At 45.3% G+C, this 21,964-nt stretch overlaps 1 protein-coding gene across 5 annotated transcripts in view; it reads left to right on the top strand.

Moving 5' to 3' along the window:
* The window catches only part of SYNE3 (spectrin repeat containing nuclear envelope family member 3), a 150,911-nt gene that overhangs the window by 53,372 nt on the left and 75,575 nt on the right, over positions 1–21,964 (top strand). Inside the window, exon 1 of one of the 5 annotated variants that reach the window (XM_088464372.1) lies at positions 14,601–14,667. The exons of the other annotated variants lie outside the window; for them this stretch is intronic. The gene's annotated coding sequence lies outside the window, so the exon portion shown is untranslated. Of the gene's footprint in view, positions 1–14,600; positions 14,668–21,964 lie in introns of those variants that run through there. 5 annotated transcript variants of the gene reach the window in all.

The following is a 21,964-nucleotide window of genomic DNA, read 5'->3' as shown; positions in this document are numbered from 1 at the left end:
CTGACATCACTGCCATTTAGGACTAAAGACGACCGGTCTATCTTCCATTAACATCTAAAATCAATTATAACTTCCTTTTTAAAATAATTGAGGATCAGATGATTCACCTCCCTCCATTGCAAAAGGGGTGCAACCTCATACCCAGACTCATGCCCACTATTAATCCAACCAACAACAGTGGTATAGTCAGGGCATATTGCTGATAAGTTAGATTTAAAAGTCGGGACACAATTATAAGTATAATGGGAGTGTAGCAAGGGACTTAAAACTTACCCCTGGAGCACACCTGGGGGTAAATTTACTAAAGTGAGAGTTTATAGTGAGTTTTAGAAGAGAAGTTGCCCATAGCAACCAATCAGATTCTAGCTATTATCTTCTAGTACAGGGATTCCCAACCACGGTCCTCAAGGCACACTAACAGTCCAGGTTTTAGGGATAGCCATACTTGAGCACAAGTGACTTAATTAGTACCTCAGTTATTTTGATTTAACCATCTGTGCACAATCATGGATATAACTAAAACCAGGACTGTTAGTGTGCCTTGAGGACCGAAGTTGGGAATAACTGTTCTAGAAGGTGCTAGTTAAATGTTAAGTAGAATCTGATTGGTTGCTATGGGCAACATCTCTTTTAAAACTCACTTCTAAAAACTCTCACTTTAGTAAATTTACCCCCTGTACTCAACAGGATTTCTGGAGCTGAGTAGCTACCCAGCTTATCAGTCTGTAGGCCAGGGGTTAGGGAACTTTTTTACCTTTTACCCCAAAATATATTTAGATACGCCGACGTTACCCCCTTTATTTGAAAGGAAGGAAATCCTGTAGTAGTGCAACCATATAATGCCCCTGTAGCAGTGCCCCCATATAATGTCCCTGTAGCAGTGCCCCCATATAATGTCCCTGTAGTAGTGCCCCCATAGTTATGCCCCTGTAGCTGTGCCCCCATAGTTATGCCCCTGTAGCTGTGCCCCCATAGTTATGCCCCTGTAGCTGTGCCCCCATAGTTATGCCCCTGTAGCTGTGCCTCCATAGTTATGCCCCTGGAGTGCTGCTTGTACAAAAAAAAAAAAAAACACTTACTCCTCGGAACTATGGGGGAGATGTCATGACTATAGTGCGCAAGGGGAGAGCCGGAAGCTGGAGTTCAGAAGAGAACTCCAGCCTCCGGCTAACGCGGCGCTGCAGGGAAGGAGCCGGGCGCCCGCTGGTAATAACATCTCAGCTGGCGTCCGGCTTAGAACCTCCCTGCGGCGCCGGGCTGGAGATCACTGCCGCCGGGTGCTGCGGCGCACCCAGTTCACGTGCACCTCCAGCCCTGCATCCATTACCCCCAGGAATTTCAGTTTTGCCCCATGTGGGGTAATTTACCCCTGTTCCCCGACCAATGCTGTAGGCGATTGGACAGAGAACCCAGAAGCCAGTTACAAATAGACACACTAGAACCAATTTCCTGCAACTTGCTAATAATTAAAGCAGAGATGGCAGAATTAAAAGCCTAGCTGGAGTCTCTATTCTCCTGATGATACAGGTCATGTTAGAGCATAGTTATGTGGGGCATACATCAGCGCCTTCATTTCACAATTCGGGGAAGTTTTGCATGTTAAAATTCATCATTTATCTATTTTTTTGGTTGGGATTGGCAAATCAGGGAACTGCCAACGTGTTAGATTTCCCCGATGTCCCGACCCAGCCGTCATGGAATTGGGGAATTGCAGCAATCAGTTGCAGATGTATGGACCCCTTGAGAATAGCACCTTTGGAAGACTTTGGAATAGTATATTAGGCTAGTGAGAGAGAAAAAAAAATATTGTGAAAATTGCAACCAGCTGATCTGCACCCTATCTGGGATACAGTCCATTTAGTAGGCTCACAACTATGGTTATATTTACTAAAGTGAGAGTTTTTAGAAGTGGAGATGTTGCCCATAGCAACCAATCAGGTTCTAGCTATTATCTTCAAGAGCACAGGTTCTCAAACTCGGTCCTCAGGACACCAAACAGTGCATGTTTTCCAGGTTTCCTCACAGAATCACAAGTGAAATAATTATCTCTACCTGTGGTTCTTTTAAAATGTGTCAATGAGTAATGATTACACCTGTGCTCCTGATGGGTGACCTGGAAAATGTGACCTGTGTGGGGTCATGAGGACCAAGTTTGAGAACCTCTGTTCTAAAAGGTTCTAGTTAAATGTTAAGTAGAATCTGATTGGTTGCTATGGGCAACATCTCCACTTCTAAAAACACTTACTTTAGTAAATATACCCCAAATGTACAGTAGATTGTAGATGGCACCCACATTTTATACACACAAATGTACACTATTATGTAATGCGGATATATTTACTTAATTGTTTTCAATCGTCAAAAATTAATTAAATTCTTTCCTTGTGTCACATTGTCTCCTGAGACCTGTTTATTTTTGGACCCACCCTGAGGAGTTACCGAGATCCCTGTTCTAGTTCTCTGGAAACACTTAATACAGCGTAATGTGCCTGTCTATTGTTCCATAAATAGACAAGATATGGCCGTGTCATGTTTGGTTACACACGCTGCACCTGTGTCTGCTCTGGTGACGGGGGAATGTATTATCTGTTGTCCGTCAGGCATATTTAATTAGACATATAGGAAGCACCTGTCACTTCAGCCTCCTCGCAGCGGCGAGACCATTGTCTGCACAAGAGCTGTGTATGGGAAGCTATTTACACAGTATTGAAGAATTAAATGGCTGTGTGCTGGCTCCAGCGGGCAAAATGTATTATCATGTGTTTACTGCTGAAATGCAAAAGTGACGTAAACACCAGCAGTAACCGGTGACACCTGACATCACAGCGACAACAGTGCGACTGGCCGAAAATGAAACATGTGGGGTCTTTTATAAGTTGGGAAAATTATGGATGTGCAGATTTGATGCTGTTTTTTTCCCCCTTTTGTGATGCTCTGCGCCTATTTTTTTTTTGCACTATTGCGTCTGTTTGCCGCAGAAAGTAGGTAGAAGGCCAGAATTCCATAGCGCTATTTGGTCCAGGTAGGGGCTGACACAGGTTGAAAGTAAAATTGGCATGAATTACTTCAGGTGGACACGGAAATAGCGTATTTCCACACATATGCAGAGCCCAGTGATGTGCGGTCAGGTGAGGCAGAGCCTCTCCTGTCATACTGAGGTATACTATACAGTTCTTGCTATAAAAATAAGAAAAATGTAAAGAAAATATTATAAATATCTTCTTTGTATTATTCTAATTATTTTTATAGTCAAGACTCTGTAGTAAAAAGTCTATGGCAGGTGAGGCACTGCCTCCCCTGATTACCTTACTACCTTTTCCGCACATCTGGCTTTGATACTAGCCAGTGCCTCCCCAGCCATTTACCTCACCGTACCTCACTGGCAAAGCCGTACATATCTGGAGGTTCAGATACTTGCACATTTGCACCTAGTTTACATCACCTGAGAGTACTTCCATCTGCCCTGTTGGAGGTGCAAAAAGATCATGACCCCTACCAGGTGCATGAGACACCTTGGCCCTTACTGTACTCAGCCTGTGGTAGAATGCCACTTCCCTACCTCTTTCCATCTCCCTGGCTTTAAGCAGTCCTAGCTGCCAGGTGCATACAGGGGGGGCTGCAGTCACAGATACATATGCTAGTGCTTTCTGAGCATGTGCAAAGTTATATCAGCTTCATGCCCTATGCAAACTGGCGCAGTGCTCTGTGCCTGCCCCTTAAAGTCCCTGTGTCAAGGTGTCTTACTCCTGTATGGTAATGTCAGATGTACTACACCTGTGATGTAGTGGGGGTTCTTTATGTATCTACATTATTCGGAGGGGTAGCAGCTACCAGGCTACAGTAAGATGTGCCAGCTGATAATATTACATATTTATGTATGGGAAAGCACACCGCATTCTGCCAATAATAGCTTCACCCTTCCGAGGACATAGGCTGGGCATGTGGGGAGGGGGAATCCTTGTTGCATGTCATGCCTTAGTAGTAAGGATGGTGTCACATGGGTGCTTTGAATGCCAGTGCTTTCTAGCTGACATGTAAAGCATAGGCAAACAGGCATTAACATAAAATGCAAATAGGTATGCTGTATACACTTTTAAATGTGCTGTGCTCTCAGACTGCATTGGTGAAATTTCCATCTCGGCGGCATAAACTCCAATATATTAGATTAAAATAATAATAAGCCGAGCCAGGTTCTGCCGCCTTCTCTGTATCAGATGTAAGTGAGCCTGTTATGAATACACTGATAGTATATATGGATAGATAGGCTTTACTGCAGCATTAGGAAGCTTGTTGTAAACTGTACATAAAGGTCATATTTAATTAATTGTTTTTACTTTTTAAGACGATAAGAGCTGTCTTTTGCGGTGTCCCCGGCTGGCAGGGGACCCTGGCAAGGATCCTATTGAATCCCTCTCGGGGGAAGTTTCTTTGATAAGAAGCCCCCATAGGCTTCTATTAGGCAACGCCATCTGTAGTTGGCCTTGCCTATCGGGTCAAGCTCCGGAAAGTTTTGCTTTCCGGAGCTTGGTGCTTCTGCGGATTGCGGTCAAACCTCCGAAAACTGCATTTACAGAGGTCTGACCATATTTTTCATTATAGTGCATCCCACCCAAGATGCATAAAAAATATGAAGTCAAATGAAACCGTTTTTTGTTTTACAGTGTTACTAGTTGTGCTGTTAGATTTCTGTACTGCACCTTTAATCTACTCACTAACCAAAAAGCTGGCATCCCGCAGTGTTTCTGGGAGGGTGATGGCAATTTAAAATGTGGGAGGTTTGGCATTTAATCTGTTGTTAAATTGCCATCTTTAACAATACATTAAAGTGCTCGGGAAACTCCCTTACTGCTACGCTGTAATTCTTGGATTCATTTACTTAATTGTTTGTGTAATTTTTTTGTTTATTTTGTCTTTATGGTTTGTGTTGTTTATTTTCTTTTTTTTTGTTTTTTATTACTGTCTATCAGGTACTGTTACTTTTCATGGCACTTGTTGCAACAAACTGAAAAAATATTTTACTCACATTTTATGCTTTTACTAATTTGTTGCAATAGTTTTACTTGGCAACATAACAGCATTCCTCAGACATTACAGTGTTTTAAGTGATTTACAATGGACATGCTTGACATACCCGGTGACAGCCATGTGTAAAATCAGTTTACACTTATTCACGAGTTAATAAATTGATATTCTTGTTTTTCCACATTTTTGCCACGCCTCCTCTATCTCGTCACTCTTTGCATTCATGTTATTTACAGAGAGCGAGAAAAAAAAACGGAAACTTGTTTTATAACTGAAATGGGAAAGAACAAGAAATTCTCATAGCCAGTAACTCTAATTGTCAGCTGGGTTTAATTCCGTAGAAAAAAAAAAAGGGTTTTGTGATTCTGCTAATATTACCCATCTGGGCTTTGCACGCAAAGGTGTGGAGGGTGGGACGTTATTTACATGTATGATGCATATATGTACACAGTGAAGATGATTTGAATTTTTCCGCAGGAGGTTGAAGGATCCAGAGAAGTGCTGGAAATGACATTACAACACTGGCCATTCATTTAGAACAGGCCATTTAAATGTGTATTTGTATTTACAATCTAAGGGCCTTATTCAATTAGACACGAAAAGCCGTTTTCTGCAAAAAAGTATCGCGGATGACATCATTTCGGCAAGCGGAAACTCATCGCCGTATTCAATTCCAAATAGTTTTCACGTACGCGAAAATGCAATGGAATGTATTAGGCGAAAAAGATTCGCATATGAATGGGTGGTGAAAAAAAGTGCAGAATTGCGATTTTGGGGTGCAAACGTCGGGAAACCACTCGGCACCCCTGGAACAGCACCCCCAAAGCATTACTGCGTCAAAGAAATTCTAAAACGAAATGAAGAACACCCCAAAAAACTACTTTGAAAAAGGGGGCGAAAAAGTACAAAGTTGGGGTGCAAACTTAAAAACTAACAAATTAAGCTTTAGGGGGGTCTGCAAGTATGGGGGAGGTGGTTTTTTTGATTGCAGGTCTTGCTGAAGGTGCGTTTTTTAAAACTTCACTTTTGTGATTATTAAACATGTTTGCACCCATTTTCATGTACCCCAAATTTGCTGGGACTAGTTTTTTCCTAAAAAAAAACCCCTGCTAAATGCTATTCTTCACCATTTGTGCAAAGACGCTAATCAGTAGCTATTGAGAGCATTTACGTTCCCCATATAGCTTCAGTAGGGCTATTCGGGGGCATCTACATTGATCCCCATTGTTTGTGCATCTCTTGGGGGGTAACAGGCTGATTACCCCAAATCTGACAGCACTTTTCATCTGTTTGCGTTTTGCCGGGTCCCGTTTTCGCGTCCTTTGGATATGAATAGGGCGAAAAGCGGGGCCACGCACGAAAAGTTTTCGCCTCTAAAACAGGTGAAGTCAGCAAAAAGTACAACAGGCGAAAACTTTCTGACTTTTTGCGTCTAATTGAATATGCCCCTAAGTGCACCTTCACATACTCCAACTGGTTCCATAGCCAAGAGCAGCCATGATGAAATGGCAAACATGCTCTTATCTTATGGCTTTAATCAGTCTTCATTCTCGCTCACGGATATTTGTGGTGCCCTGAAATGACGCTGTGCCCTGTAATACTGCAAATGATAGGCTCATGCCCCATGCATGGCAGGAACGGGCCCACATTTCACCTGTGTTTGGGGTTATTATCCAGCCGTATTTGGAGTCCCCAGCCAAGTAAAACGTCTAGACCTAGTTGGCCGTGCATTGCCAATGGGTTCCCCGTAAAACCGCTGATCCTTATCTGATTGGGCAGTATCGGATTTCAGTTGGCATGGATGGAAAATGTGGTTGGAAGACCATCGCTTCTGGCCGTGTATGTGGCATCACCCATCTAGTGCCCTCTAGGAAGAGCTGTTAGCCTGCAGGATTGTCCCACGGGTGTAAATACCTTTATGGACAAATTTAGGAAAAGTGAAACTGTTATTAGTGTCCAGTAACCTCTATTGGAGCTGTGCAAACTGCACTTGATACTCAAAGAAAGCTATTCAATTATTTCCACTCTGACCTGTCTAATCTATGGCAGTGAGCAACCCACTTTGTCTAATTTACTTTACCGTTTCTTATAACAAATCGTTGCAGAATATGTCAGTGCACAGGTGGATTAGTCTTTCCATATCATCATAATATATCCCAGTAGACTATCCCTTAAGTCTGTCCATTTCAATCCTACATATGGGGCCACATTTTTGTCCTGCCCTGCTGTTCGTTGCTCTGGCCGAGCGTTGGGATTGGTCCATGTATGTCCAGCGTAAGCGTGCAGCCTGTATCGTGGATCCTAACTCACTCAGACCAGTCATTAAGTGTCTGGCTGACTTCCCTGTATGACAGCTACTTATCACTGTTAGATGGATATTATTGGTATCATATGATCCGCGCAGTTAATGACTTTGCTGTCAAAGGTCATTTTAAATTGTGTCCAACACCTTTTGATGTTATATGCAAATCTCAGGATAAAGGACTGTTATCTTAATGATAAGCTGTTTTGTAGCACTGTGTCTGTCCCGGAGATATTACTATACTTACTAGTGGGATTATTATAATGGTGTGACCGACCATTCTTGGAGAGAGCACACCCTATATTGTGTAATTGGATTGAGCAGGAACATAGACCTGGATTATCTGAAGGGGAAGCAATCGGGAAGCCGACTGCCTAAATACCGGCAGCCGGCTTCCCGACTGTCATATCCCGGCAAGGGTGAAATGCCGGGCGTCTAGATGTAGACGCTCGCATTTCCCCGACGCCGGGAGACCGGCGCCCGGCATCCCGATCGTAGAGATGCCGGGCACCGCGAGCGGACAGCCACGGGGGGGAGGGTTAGGGTTTAGGGCTCCCGGGGGGGACTTAGGGTTAGGCACCCCCCCGGGAGAGTTAGGGTCAGGCTAGGGGGAGGGAAGGTTAGGATTAGGCACTTAAAGGGGGGAATTAGGGGTAGGCACTTGGGGGGGAAGTTAGGGTTAGGCACCCCTAAGGAGGGCTAGGGGGGTTAGGTTAGGTTAGTAGATACTCACCTATCCACGATCGGGATTTCCAGCGCTGTCGGCCATCCGCTGCTCGGAACTCTGCTGATGTCGGGCTGCCACTGACGGCGGTATTTCATACCCATTCCATCTGAAGCCATGCTAGGGAGCCAATCAGGATGGCACAGAGTACCGCAGGGCAGGGGGCGCTGTTTGGGCCTGTCAATTTTCTGTATATCATCATTCTCACTTGTAGATTCCTCTTCTTTATCCCCAGCATCTCCTGGCCTCCCCTATCTCTTCCCTGGCCCTTCCCCATGAGGCCATGGCCCTCTCTCAGGTGCACTATATTATGTCCCTATTTATCCCCAGCATCTCCTGGCCTCTCCTATCTCTTCCCTGGCCCTTCCCCATGAGGCCATGGCCCTCTCTCAGGTGCACTATATTATGTCCCTATTTATCCCCAGCATCTCCTGGCCTCTCCTATCTCTTCCCTGGCCCTTCCCCATGAGGCCATGGCCATCTCTCAGGTGCGCTATATTATGTCCCTATTTATCCCCAGCATCTCCTGGCCTCCCCTATCTCTTCCCTGGCCCTTCCCCATGAGGCCACAGCCCTCTCTCAGGTGCACTATATTATGTCCCTATTTATCCCCAGCATCTCCTGGCCTCCCCTATCTCTTCCCTGGTCCTTCCACATGAGGCCATGGCTTTTTTTGGGTGCGCTTCCTATGTCCCTATTTGAAAAATCTCTTTCAGGCACTGGGGTGAGAATCGATGCTGATCGGAATGGAACGCTGGGGGTTCTTGGCTTCTTCACCCTTTACAATTCTAAATCTGTCTGCACAGTTTAAATGTCCCTCCCCTTCCCCTGCAATGGGACATGGTTGCACCATTGTACCAAATTGTACGTTCCTAATGGGCTTACTCCTTGCTGTAAATGAGGCCCTGTAGCGCTAATTTACAATCATTCCATTTGGGTGGAGAGTTTGCACTAGTTTATGACCCTAATCAGATACCTGCTGCAGAAAGGTGACAGAGAGCATGACGGACATATTTAGTTACTTAGTAACACTATAGTTATTCCAGGTATATACATACAGTACACTAAAATCAATAGTGGCTTTCTTTGCTTTTCAATGGAGGCTGCAGAGATGCTGATTCTGTACAAATAAAATACAGAAATAGAAAGTTCTTATTCTAGAAGACCTTATGGATTGGTCTCCATTTACATTTTATATATTTGTACATTTCCCTTTGATTGATTTGGAGAAAGGAGCAAGGAATACACCACAAATGATTCAGTAAATATTTATAAATTAAAATAATGCAAGTTAGGGCTAACGGGCAGGAGTATGGCTTCTGTATAAAGTTTCTGTAAGTAAGGGGTAGATTTAGTAAACTTTTAAAAAGGACATGTGGTAGCCAATCAGATTCTAGCTATCGTTTATACAGTACAGTTTAGCAAATGCTAGCTATATTCTGATTGGTTGCAATGATCCACATCTCCCCGTTTACGTTGTAAACATTTTATAGTGTTAACTCTAGCACCCTGCACCTAATAAAACCCGTGCAGTTCCTCTTTCCTGCCTGGAGTGTCGCTCTGGTGCTTCTAGCACACAAACTGCTGAATCTCAGCAATTTGCTTCATCAGCTAAGTGTGCTAGAAGCACCAGAGCTGAGAGCGACAGCACAGGCAGGAAAAAAGAACCGCATGGGTTTGATCAGGTGCAGGGTTCTAGAATGAAGACTAATTTTAGTGAATGTATCCCGTTCTCATAATGTTACAAACGCCTGTGAGATGTGCTTACAACACATAGTGTGGTTGGTTGCTATCGGTTACAATAACTTTTTTCCACTGTTATCTGCGCACCAGGCATCAATTCATGTAGCCCAATCCTTACTTCCTTTTTTAAAGACAACAGTGTAACATAGATGGCTGGTCCAGTTTAATGAGACATTGATGAATACGGTTAGAGGAGCTGCAGGTCTTTGTTAATGCTTTGTTACTTGCTGTTCTGTATGGCACAGCTCTCAGACACCTCTCGCCTAAGAGATGAAACAATTGGCGTTGATAACCAGCCTGACACGCCAGGAGCTGTCTGCACCCACCTACATAACACAATAAGCCTCTGTAATCCCTATGATTATACTAAGATGTTAATTGGTCCTGTCATAAGAAATGGCACAGGCTTTAGTCTTGGAGGACAGGATAAAATTATATTGTTTTTGTTAAAAACATCTCTGGTCTGATGAAAGGAAAAATAACATAATTGTTAGTGCATTTGGTTCAATAAACACCTGGAACTGTTGTTATCTCACAGGGGACGGGTACGATTTGGAAGCACGCAATACAGCGCGGTCGCTGACCACCTACAGATGTGTCCTTCCTCATCTAGTCTCGATACGCCATGCAGCGAGATATGCCTGGTCCCTGCAACTCTGCTAGCGCTGGGCGTAATTTATTGCCGAATAGGCGTCTCCTAAGTCGCGACTAGGACGCACCAGGAGACTGCGCTGATTAATTTTATATGTGACCTGTGTATATCTGTGTGCGAGACTGAGACTGTAGACTGACCTCGGCATGGAAGAAAGCTGCGGCTACTGCATGGTAGCTGATTGAGAGACTCAGTGTCACACAGATAGACAAGTGCCGAATATCAAATGAATCAGCACTGACCCCTGGTGCATCCTAGTATTTTCGGCAATAAAAGGTGCTAGCAGAGTCGCACAGGACCAGGAGTGCCTAGAGGGGCTATTTAGCGTGACTGCAGCAAAGACGAGTGAGGTCATCTCTGTATGTCCGTTAACACTTTATTTTTAATAGAAGTTTCCTATTGTGTGGCGTTGGTTACATCTGAAAACTTATCGGACAATGGCCACTTGTAATTGGATGAGATCTGTCTATTTGGTGCTTGGGCTAAACAGACCGATTAATGCCCGACTCCACAGGTGCCACACTGAGACGATGTTGTTATGATCTGGCCGATGTGGGCACATCGTAACGACATATTGTGCAGTGTGTATACACGATATGCGCGCTCCCGCGTTCGCATGCAATGCCGTCAGGTTTGATGTGCTGCAGGAGACCTGACGATATCGCTTGCGGCTCCATGCATGTTAATTAAGAACAGAACGAGGGATCGTTGCGTCGTTCATTACATCGTTCTAATGTTCACCCAGGATATGATATGTTGGCGCATCGACCGCCATATTGTTCCGGTACGCATCGTCTCAGTGTGTACCCAGCTTTAAGATTCCCCTGGCAGTGTTCTACTTCCCAGAGCCAGTGGCCCGGGCCCCTAGGCCTGACATCATGGGTTTAGGAGGTGGGGCTGGCACATAATTAGGTAGAGAATACATTGAGGATCTGCACATTAGAAATGACAATATAGGGGGCTGGGGGACAGCACATATAGGGTGAAGGGAACAGAGGAGTGCAGAGGCTGAGGACTAGGAGGATGAGGGATAGGCTTCAAGGAAGAAATTCATTTTGAAGGCTGGGAGACTAGAGGCAAGTCTTATTGGGGGGGATGTATCAAACCTTGGAAAGAGATATAATGGAGAGAGATAAGTGTAGAAGGACATTCAGTAGGTTCGGAGCAGAACTTGGGAGAAATCCTGTAGGCGAGAGTGGCAGGTGGTGATCAGGAGGAGGCGGGTCATTGGCAGAGCGAAGTGGGAGGGAGTGGGAGTGGAAATGAGGCTGGAGCTGTGTGTGAGGAGGAGCAGAGTTTGAATGTGATTCTGAGTGGGACAGGGAGCCAGTGAAGTTGTGTAACCATATCCATGTATGTACAATATGTGGCATGTGACTGTTGATGGTATTTATGTGAGCCTGTTGATGTTTCGTCCTTCTGTGTTGCTGGGAGACAGGAAATGAATTGCCCCATAAAAATCATTACAGAATAGATAACACAGTATCCTCACTTGAACTCTCCTTCATAGCATGTTCTGGGTCAGAATAAAGTCTAGCAGTGACCAAGAACTGTATAGTAACTCATAATGGCCTCGTTGTACACATTGCTGATCTCTTTATTTATAAGCAGAGGTTCCAGTTTTAAAACTTGTTGCGTATGATAATGGTGCTCCAGCCAATCATCTCCCAACTGCCATCTGTTAGAAAAATGACAGTTGGGAGCTGATTGGCTGGAGAACCATTTATCAGACGCAAAAAATGTCATCGCCCGTTGTATATGATAAAACTTGTGAATACATGGGCCCCTGAGTACTCAAGTGTGGAAGCCTACAGTACCTGCTGCAGTACAGATCAGCCCTAGTCCTTTCCTCAACATCTACCGATCATCTTCATCATCATGAAGTTTAGAAGATCCATCAAAATATCGTTGTACTTGCTAAGGTTAATTGAGATTTACCCAGACGTCTTTGTGACTTTGGAATTATGCTTGAGAGTCTGGCTACAGCTTCTGTGACCAATGGGACGGTCTAGGCTAGGGCCTGTTGGCTGACGGCCAAAAGTGTATGGCAGCTGTGGACCCCTGACCACTGTGAGACGAAACGTCTTCCGATAGTAAAACCTGCAGCTGCTGTGGACCCGTGTGAGGACCAGACCAGCTCGGGGATATTACTATGCCCAGTGACTGACAGATGTTCTGCAGCAGCTGAGATCCATATTTCCTGCGGCTGTTTGAGCCACATGCTAGGAGAAGCCCTGCTACAACAGGGGAACCTGCAGAATGTTGTCCTCAAGCGGCTGCAGCTATTGTGGCACTACATGTCCCAGCAAACCACTGGCAGAGTTAATATGCTGGAATTTGCCGACTTGCAGGCACCAGCTGGTCCGCAACATGTAGTTGTACAATAGGTGAAATAAAAATAAAAGACCTGATTCTGAGTCCCTCGCAGCAGCGTCTATTGGCGGTCGCTCGTATGCGGCTCTATGCAAATGGTGAGTGATAAAACTGGTTGCGTATGATAAATGATGCTCCAGCCAATCAGCTCCCAACTGTCATTTTTCAAACAGAAGCTGATTATTATCCTAACTGTCATCTGTTTGAAAAATGACAGTTGGGAGCTGATTGGCTGAAGCATCATTTATCATACGCAACCAGTTTAATCACTCGTTGTGAATGAGTTATCAATGAGTTTTAAGTCTCTAAAAGGTCACACAGATCATGCGTTCCGCGGTGTGTGCGCACAGAAGAGCAGTTACGATTGGGACGCACGGTGTCAGAACGTATTGGAAAGGTGTTGGGCGTTCCAGTACACAGTGACTGGGCGTGTTATGGGAGTGCTGCGGACATGTCACTTAACTGTTTGTGAGCTCAGGCACTTGATCGCTTATGTCGGACGCCCTGACCGTGATTCTGCACCCAGCGTAGGGCTGGTTCTAGTTTTGATGGTGCGTCTGATGGCAACGTCTAAAGACGCACCAAGCGGGATCGTTGCCTCTAAAGAAGCACAAAGTGGGCATCTTGGCCCTTGCCTAGTCAGACGCATGGCTGTACACCAGGGGAATGGCAGATACTAGCATTAGCATAAAGCACAGGCGCGACTACCGCAGAATACGCTGAAGCTGTTGCGGCAGCGCTCAACAACCGATCGGCCCCTTAGGGAGGTGCTGAGCGTTGAGCATCTACAGGATTCAGGGGTCCCAGACAAAGTCCTTGCAGATTTTATATTGTATTTATATATTCAAACAGTTGTTTCTTTTATGCATAACATAATGTAGCGATGCTCACTAGTGTTATTACAAATATTTTGTGAAAATATGCCGTACTGTATATAACAGGCGGTTTCCTCCCTGTTCAGTTCAATAAAACCCAGATGTGATTGTAACGGAATTAATGTTTGTGACTAAACAGGAAACCGCTGGTGTGCGGGCACATGTGAGTCACAGGAAGCACAGGGAGGAGGAATCCCCTCCGTATCTCTGCATGCAGCAAGCTTTCCTATGTCAGCTCCTCCCCTGGGACACATCATTTATTTTGGATTCCCTACATTCCTATAGCTCTGCAGTATGAACAGTTTAGAATATTATTATAGCCTATAAATGTCTTACGATATTACGTCCGTGTACTTACTATAATGCAGAGTAACATATATTTAGGTGAGTATTTGCAATCACAGGAGAACACGGACATTATAGTACAATACACAAGGTCCATAACACAAAACAATCTACACTTTGAGAACTATAATGAATGTTTGCAAACTGACAACAATCCTGAGTGTGCATATTGCAGAGATATGTCCCTTCCAGACATTTATAATTCATCACAATCTGGTAGATATTGTAAGAAATATAAGAAATATATTTTTATTCAGCCAATTACATTATATATTAACCCTTACACTACAAGGCTTTTCTTTATGTTTTTGACGATCATTGCACTTGGCATTTTCACAAAATGAAAATGCACCTATCAGGCACTTGCTTTCATATTGTAACTTGTAGTAGTCAGATAAAAGGTAATTGGTCTTATTGATACGGTTTAGTCCAAATTTGTGCCTACATGCAATGTTAGCTGTTAACCAGTGCATAACTCCCAACATTTATACATGAAAACTTAGTGACAAAATAAACCCAGTTAACCTCAAACACAGACCTCAATCTAATCACACCCCCTAACCGCATGGCCGGCGGTTCAAATCCCGACAGCGGAAGCTCGGTAGAGGTGAAGATCCCGACAGCAGCTAAGGTGAGTACAAACTAACCTAAACCCCCCCCCCCAACCCTAACCCTCCTTTAGGAGTGCCTAACCCTGACCTCCCCCCCAAGTGCCTAACCCTCACCCCCCTCTAAGTGCCTACACCTAACCCCCCCCCTTCCCCGCTGCCTGAACCTAAGTCTCCTGGGGCGGTGCCTAACCCTAACCTCCCCCCAGGGGTGCCTAACCCTAACCCCCCTTCCCCTAGCCTAACCCTCCCGGGGTGCTGCCTAACCCTGTGACCCCCGGGAGGCCCTAACCTGCAAATTGTGCGCACAGGAAAAAGTACGACCTGTCTCTATATCATATTTGTCCATCTTGTTTACTTGAATTCCTTTGTGGCAATTTGCCAAGCTAGAAGGGAACCTTTTCTATCAGAACTAGAACGTATGACTGACAGGCTTGCAGACTTGATTTGTGAAATGCACAGTGGGGATTGGCAGGCATAAGGACAAGGGGCAGTGATATCGCACAAATTCATGGACTGAAAATTTAGGTGCCACTGTCCTTAAGATGTGGGACCTAGCTTAAGCGTTATATATTATAAAATGGGGAGGTAATACTCTTGTAATCTTTACAGAAATGCAGTGTAAGGACAGGATAGGTCTGGACAATACACTTTACCCTCAGGCTTCAAAAGCCAAATTTAAAAGGTTGTGGTTTAGTCGTCCTTTCAAAGACCAGGGGAATGTTTTGTTTTTTTAACTACCAGAATCCTTGCTGAATCTGTCACAACTATCCCTTTGTGTTGTAAAAAGAGGTTACCTGCTAGCAAAGAAAAGACATAAACGAAAAAAATAAAATAAAGCATTTCTACAAAAAAACATTAAAGGTGCACACACACACACAATATGATTTTTTTAACGATTATCGTTAACTATATCGTTTATTGTTCAATCGTTGAAAAAATCGTTCACTTTCTGAGTTAAAACAATGAACGATTATCATTCATGCGCGTTCACGTTTGTAGTTCAATCAGACTGGCCAACTGAACAATTTTCATTAAGGGAATATGCAAAAATCGTTTGTAGTTCAAAAACATCGTTCATTACACTTTAAAAAATCTGACAGATAATCTGACAGAAAATCGTTAATAAAATAGTTGGTAACAAAATCGTTGTGTGTGTATGCAGCTTTAGAAATCACATGTACATAAGTATTCACAGCCTTTGCCATGAAGCTCAAAATTGAGCTCAGGTGCATCCTGTTTCCACTGATCATCCTTGAGATGTTCCTACAGCTTAATTGGAGTCCATGTGTTAAATTCAGTTGATTGGACATGATTTTGAAAGGCATACACCTGTCTATATAAGGTCCCACACTATACAGTGCATGTCAGAGCACAAACCAAGCATGAAGTCCAAGGAATTGTCTGTAGACCTCAGAGACAGGATTGGAAAATGTGGAAAAAGTGAAACTTTGTGAATACTTTCCGATTGCACTGTATAATATATATTGCTACATTGGTGACAATAACACCCAAATAAGCAACAGAGCATAAGCAACGAAGTGTTAGGTGCCCTAGTGGGGAGTAAGAAGTAGATGAAAATAAACTAAGGAGAAGCACAAGAGGGTAGAGAGCCCTGCTCGCAAGAGCTTACATTCTAAAGGGGAGGGGCAGACAAACAGGTATGACACAGATGGGGTAGACAGGGAGGAGGGAGCATGGAGTAGCGGGTTACGATGAGAGCTGGAAGGCTTTGATGAAGTATTGGGTCTTGGGAACCCGTTTGACTGATTGTAAAGAGGTGGAGAGTCTCATGGGGAGAGGGAGTGAGTTCCAAAGGTAAGTAATCAGTTGGCATGAGAGGCGGCGTGCATTTGTTGAATGAAGAGGGCGGGCAGGAGAGTGAAGGGAGATGAGGTCAGAGACGTAAATGGGAGGGCTTTGTAAGTGAGTGTGAGAACCTTGAATTGGGTTCTGAAGGGGAAGGGGAGCCAGTGGGGGGCTTGTAGGAGATTGGAGGCAGATTCAATCAAACTTATTTAAATGTATGTGATATCCTAAATTGTTGCAATAGTCATTACCTGTTTTTGTGATGTTGTCAGTGAAGCATAGTTTATGATGGCATACTGGGCTGGTGTTTACCTTAGGTCAGCTGGACATGTTTCAGATGTAGCCAGTGTTAATCAGCCACAGTATATCTTCATAGACAGATCTAATGCTGAGTACACACTGACAGATATATTGGCCGATCAATTAAATATATCTGCTGCCCGTCGGCCAGTGTGTACCCGCGATATGTAATGTTCACCGACATATCGCATTGGCTGTGCTGCACAGCTGATGGACAGATATGTCTGCAGACCGATTGTACACACACAGCGGCAGCCGCAGGGAGGGGGCGGGACATGCACCCCGCCTTCCGGGACATGCCCCCGACGCGCCCCCTGGCTGCCAGGACCCGCAGCCAGACACAGATGATGGCCGTTCAGTGTGTATGAATGACCATCATCTGCAGATATATCTGTATAGTGTGTACCCACCATGAGAGAGCTGTGCTCGAATGAGCTGTACCTCCATTCACAAAGTATTCTATTCACAAAGTATTCAACTGAACAGTTAAAAACACAGTTGAATAAACATTGAACAACAATTAAGAGCAGGTAATTTCTAAATCACAATTATATTTATGTATTGTTCTAAGAATTTCACTTTTTAATATAAATCACCATGTACCAATTATTATTCTATCTTATCTCACTCCATGGTATCTTCTCTAAAGCTATTACATCCGTCACTCTCCCTGCAGCTCACCCCTATGTGCACATTGCAGCCTCTGTAATCTACTCCTCTATTGTGAATATTGAGCTATTCACTTATCTTTATAAGTTGACAATAACATCCACAACCTGTCGCCATAAAAAACTTTCAGACAAAACCAACAACTATATTTATATCTCTCTACTTCTACTTCTGTTAGCTGGTGACCTATCACCATATCCTGGCCCTACTCACATGCCACACCCACAGCGCAATATAAATCCAGCAAACCTCAGACACATGACATGCCTCCTATCACCCTCCAAAACACTAAAATGTGCCTTATGGAACACACGCTCTGTCTGCAACAAACTAATCCATGACCTCTTTATTTCAAATAACCTCAAACTCCTGGCAATAACAGAAACATGGCTCACACCATCAGACCCTGCCTCCCCTGCAGCCAGGGCCGGACTGGGACTAAAAATAGGCCCTGGCATTTAAAACACACAGGCCCACCTCACGTCAGCACCTGGCTGCTGGCATATACTCCTCCCCTTACTATTCCTGACTCCTCCCACTTCTCTATGCTCTTACAAATATAATTATTAGAACATAAAAGTATATGGTTGATCTGTTAGGTAAAGCTGGCACTACTTTGGGGTAGGTCACACACAAAGAAAAGGGAAGACATTTTTCCAAATGACCAAGACCCAGCTTAGAAGTTGTACAGGAATAGATAGCTGAACAAAAAGGAGGATACTTCTGTGCACATCAAAGCAGAGCCATAACTATAAATGTTGGTGCTGTGTACATAAAGAGCATTGGTATCGTCATCCACAACCAAATGAGGGAGAATGCGCGGTGAAGGCGCGCGCCGAAAAAAGACAGATATGGTCTTGCTGGGAAGGAGCGTCACCACACAATAGTACCCCCAATTCAAATTATGCTACACAGTAATGCCCCTTCATCACATTACACCGCACAGTAGTGTCCATTTGTCACATAACACCGCACAGTAGTGTTCCTTAGTCACATTACACCACACAGAAGTGTCCCTTAGTCACATTACACTGCAAAGTAGAGCCCATTCACTTTATGCCAAAGAGCCCATTCATGTTATGCCACACCTAACAGTAGAACTCCTTATAAAAATTATGCCACACAGTAATGCCCCTTAGTTATAGCCATGCAGTAGTTGTGCCCTTTACACATGCCACACACTTATGCCCCTTATAACACTTTATGCCACACAGCTCTCCTCCTGAACCATATCCTGCGCACAGCTCTCCCCCTGATTCAGGTCTCCCCCTTAACCATATCCCTCACATAACTCTCCCCCTGACACAGCACTCCCACTGACGCAGCACTCCATCTGATGCAGCTCTCACAGCTCTCCCTGTGACGCAGCGCTCCCCCTGATGCAGCGCTCCCCCTGAACCATATCCCTCACACAGCACTCCCCCTGACGCAGCTCTCCCCCTGACGCAGCTCTCCCCCTGACGCAGCTCTCCCCCTGACGCAGCTCTCCCCCTGATACAGCACTCCCCCTGATGCAGCACACCCTTGACGCAGCACTCCCCCTGATACAGCACTCCCCCTGATACAGCACTCCCCCTGATACAGCACTCCCCCTGATGCAGCACTCCCCCTGATGCAGCACTCCCCAACGCAGCACTTCCCCTGACGCAGAAGTCTCACTGAACCGTATCCCTCAAAGCTCTCCCCAACGTAGCTCTCCAACTGACACAGCTCTCCAACTGACACAGCTCTCCACCTGACACAGCACTCCACCTGATGCAGATGTCCCCCTTACGGTGATGTCCCCAACACTGCTCACCCCCTGATGCAGATGTCCCAGACACAGCTCTCCCAGACACAGCTCTCCCCGTGACGTAGCTCTCCCCCTGGCTCTCACACAGCATATGTTCCCTCAAGTGGCTTCCCTCTCGTGCAGCTCTTTCTAACTTACCTCTATCTTGCGCTCCCCATGCTGTCCTCAGAATCACTCCTCAATCGCTTGCTCCCTGTCACTGATATGGGCGTTCGGCGTCCGCCCGGGTGGGTCTGTGTCCGGTCCTCTCACTGCGGCTCCTGGCTCTTCGTGCTGCAGGAGAGACAAACGCGCGATGACATCACCGCGTCATCTCATTCCTGCCCGCACAATGGGAGGGGGACCAACGGGGATCGAGGGAGGCGGGCTGAATGTCTAGCGCTGCACGCCAGCCACATATATTGATATTGGAGACGCGGCGGCGGGTGGCTCGGTGTGCAGCAGGGCAGGCAGGAAGTCTTATTCTGTCAGGCAGCCACAGCACTACCTTTACAGAGTGCTGTGGCCATGAACATTACTGCCATCCGCCATCCGCCTCCCCCCCGCGGCACTGCCTGGACCGGCCCATCTGGCCATCGGCCCTTCTGGCATTTGCCAGAACTGCCCGATGGTCAGTCCGGCCCTGCCTGCAGCACTCTCACACGGTGGCCTACACTTCACACACACCTCCAGGCCTGGTAATAGTAAAGGAGGTGGAGTAGGAATGTTATTGTCCCAAATCTTATACATACACAGTTCTCCCACAGGTACCATCACTCACATTTACATCAGTTGAAGTACATTCTATTAGGACTTTCACCCCTTTCTCTCTGCACATTGCTATAAGCACTTTGACGTCTCTTGCTGCTAAATTTGTATATGAATACACTGTTATGTCTTTTTGACTAAGTTTAATTACTAATTAATTATTCATTGATTCGTTGTTTTTCTAATATGATGATTACATGATGTATCTGAGCTTTATTCTGTTTTAATTTATCAAAATAAAAGTTAATTCTTAGCTTTCATGTGATACAGTTTGCCCCAAACAAAGGAGTTACCTAGATCTGAGTATCATCAGCATAGAGATGATAATGGAGGTCAAAAGAGCTGATGAGTTCACCTAGAGAGGACGTATACAGGGAGAATAGGAGAGGTCCAAGAAGAGAACCTTGGGGAACACCTACTGTAAGAGGCTGTGGGGGGAAAGAGGAGTCATGAGAGGAGACAGAGAAGGATCAGTCATAGAGGTAGGAGGACAGCCAGGAGAGGGCATTGTCACGTAGACCAAAGGAGTGAAGGATATGCAGCAGGAGAGGGTGGTCAACAGTATCGAAAGCAGCAGAGAGGTCAAGGAGAATGAGCAGGGAGTAGAGGCCTTTGGATTTGGCAGCACGGAGGTCGTTGCTGACTTTTGTGAGGACAGTTTCAGTGGAGGGGAGAGATCGGAAGCCAGACTGAAAAGGGTCTAGGAGGAAGTGGGAGAAAAGAAAGGTGGTGAGGTGGTTGTAAACATTATGCTCAAGGAGCTTGGAGGCAAAAGGGAGGAGAGAGATGGGTCGGTAGTTGGCGAGAGTGTTAGGAACAAGGGTAGGTTTTTTGAGAGGTAGTGGAGGAGACGTGAAGGGATAGGGTTGTGGATTGAAAGATCTACAGTAAAAAGGTAGACAATGTCTAGATAGACACCAGATGTTAGACAGTCAATAGGTCGACTGGGACAAAAGGCCAACATGTAAGAAGGTCTACCTTTTTCATATCGACCTTTTGACCATGTCAACCATTTGTACCTGTCGACCTTCTCACATGTCGACCTTTAGTATGTCAACCTTTTGTCCCTGTCGACCTATTGACTGTCTAACATCTGGTGTCTATCTAGACATTGTCTACCTTTTTACTGTAGATCTGTAGACCGGATCCCAAATTTGAAATGGAGAAAATCTGCCTTAGAGCGTGACTTTCTCCACTGTCGCTCGGCGGTTCGTAATGCGCACAGACAGCAGTACTAGTATAGTAATGGCACAAGTAAGATCAGTGAAACCGTTTCATGGTGGACAAGGTTCTCAGCACTTATGAGTCGTAAATTTCCTCTTGAGTTTTTCTTCAGCAGCATTTTATGCAGACAAACCAAAATATCTGCAGATGTGACTGTAGTAATAGAATATAGAGAAGGGGACGGTTCCTGTGTAGCGTTGTGGTGAAAGCAGGATGTCAGGTTTTGTAGCGCCCTATTATTGTCTTTCTAACCGAAGAAAAGTTTTACTGAATTCTTTCTTAGTGAAGATCTTTATCCAAGCATAAACCCAGCTCCGCACTAGCCTCAGGCTATCAGGTGGCTGATCTAGGTCACATTTGGTCATACATGTACATAGATATGTATGGCCAAATCCAGACCAAAAATCTTCACACACTTACATTACTGTGACCAAATACCATCCTACATAGTGTAAGGGGTCTGCAGTTAGACGATGGGCTGGGTACGAGAGGCCGGCCCTCGGGATCCCGGTGGTCAGAGTCCCGACGCCGGCATCCCACAGGGATAGGATACAGACACTTGTCGGTCAGTATCCTAACCCTCCCCCTCTCTCTACCCCACCCTAACCACTGCCTAAACCTACCCCCCCTCTCCCTACCCCTAACCCTCACTACCCGCTGCCTAAACCTAACCCTCCCCCCCGTAGTGCCTAACCCTCCCCCCCTAGTGCCTAACCCCACTACGTACCATCGAGATGCCAGCGCCGAGATTCTGACTAGTGTTGGGATTCCGGCGCCGT

The sequence above is a fragment of the Taudactylus pleione genome, unplaced genomic scaffold (assembly GCF_031769625.1).
Source record: "Taudactylus pleione unplaced genomic scaffold, aTauple2 ptg001661l, whole genome shotgun sequence".
In the NCBI taxonomy this organism is placed as follows: domain Eukaryota; kingdom Metazoa; phylum Chordata; class Amphibia; order Anura; family Myobatrachidae; genus Taudactylus; species Taudactylus pleione.
This window is presented reverse-complemented; position numbering and strand designations above follow the sequence as displayed.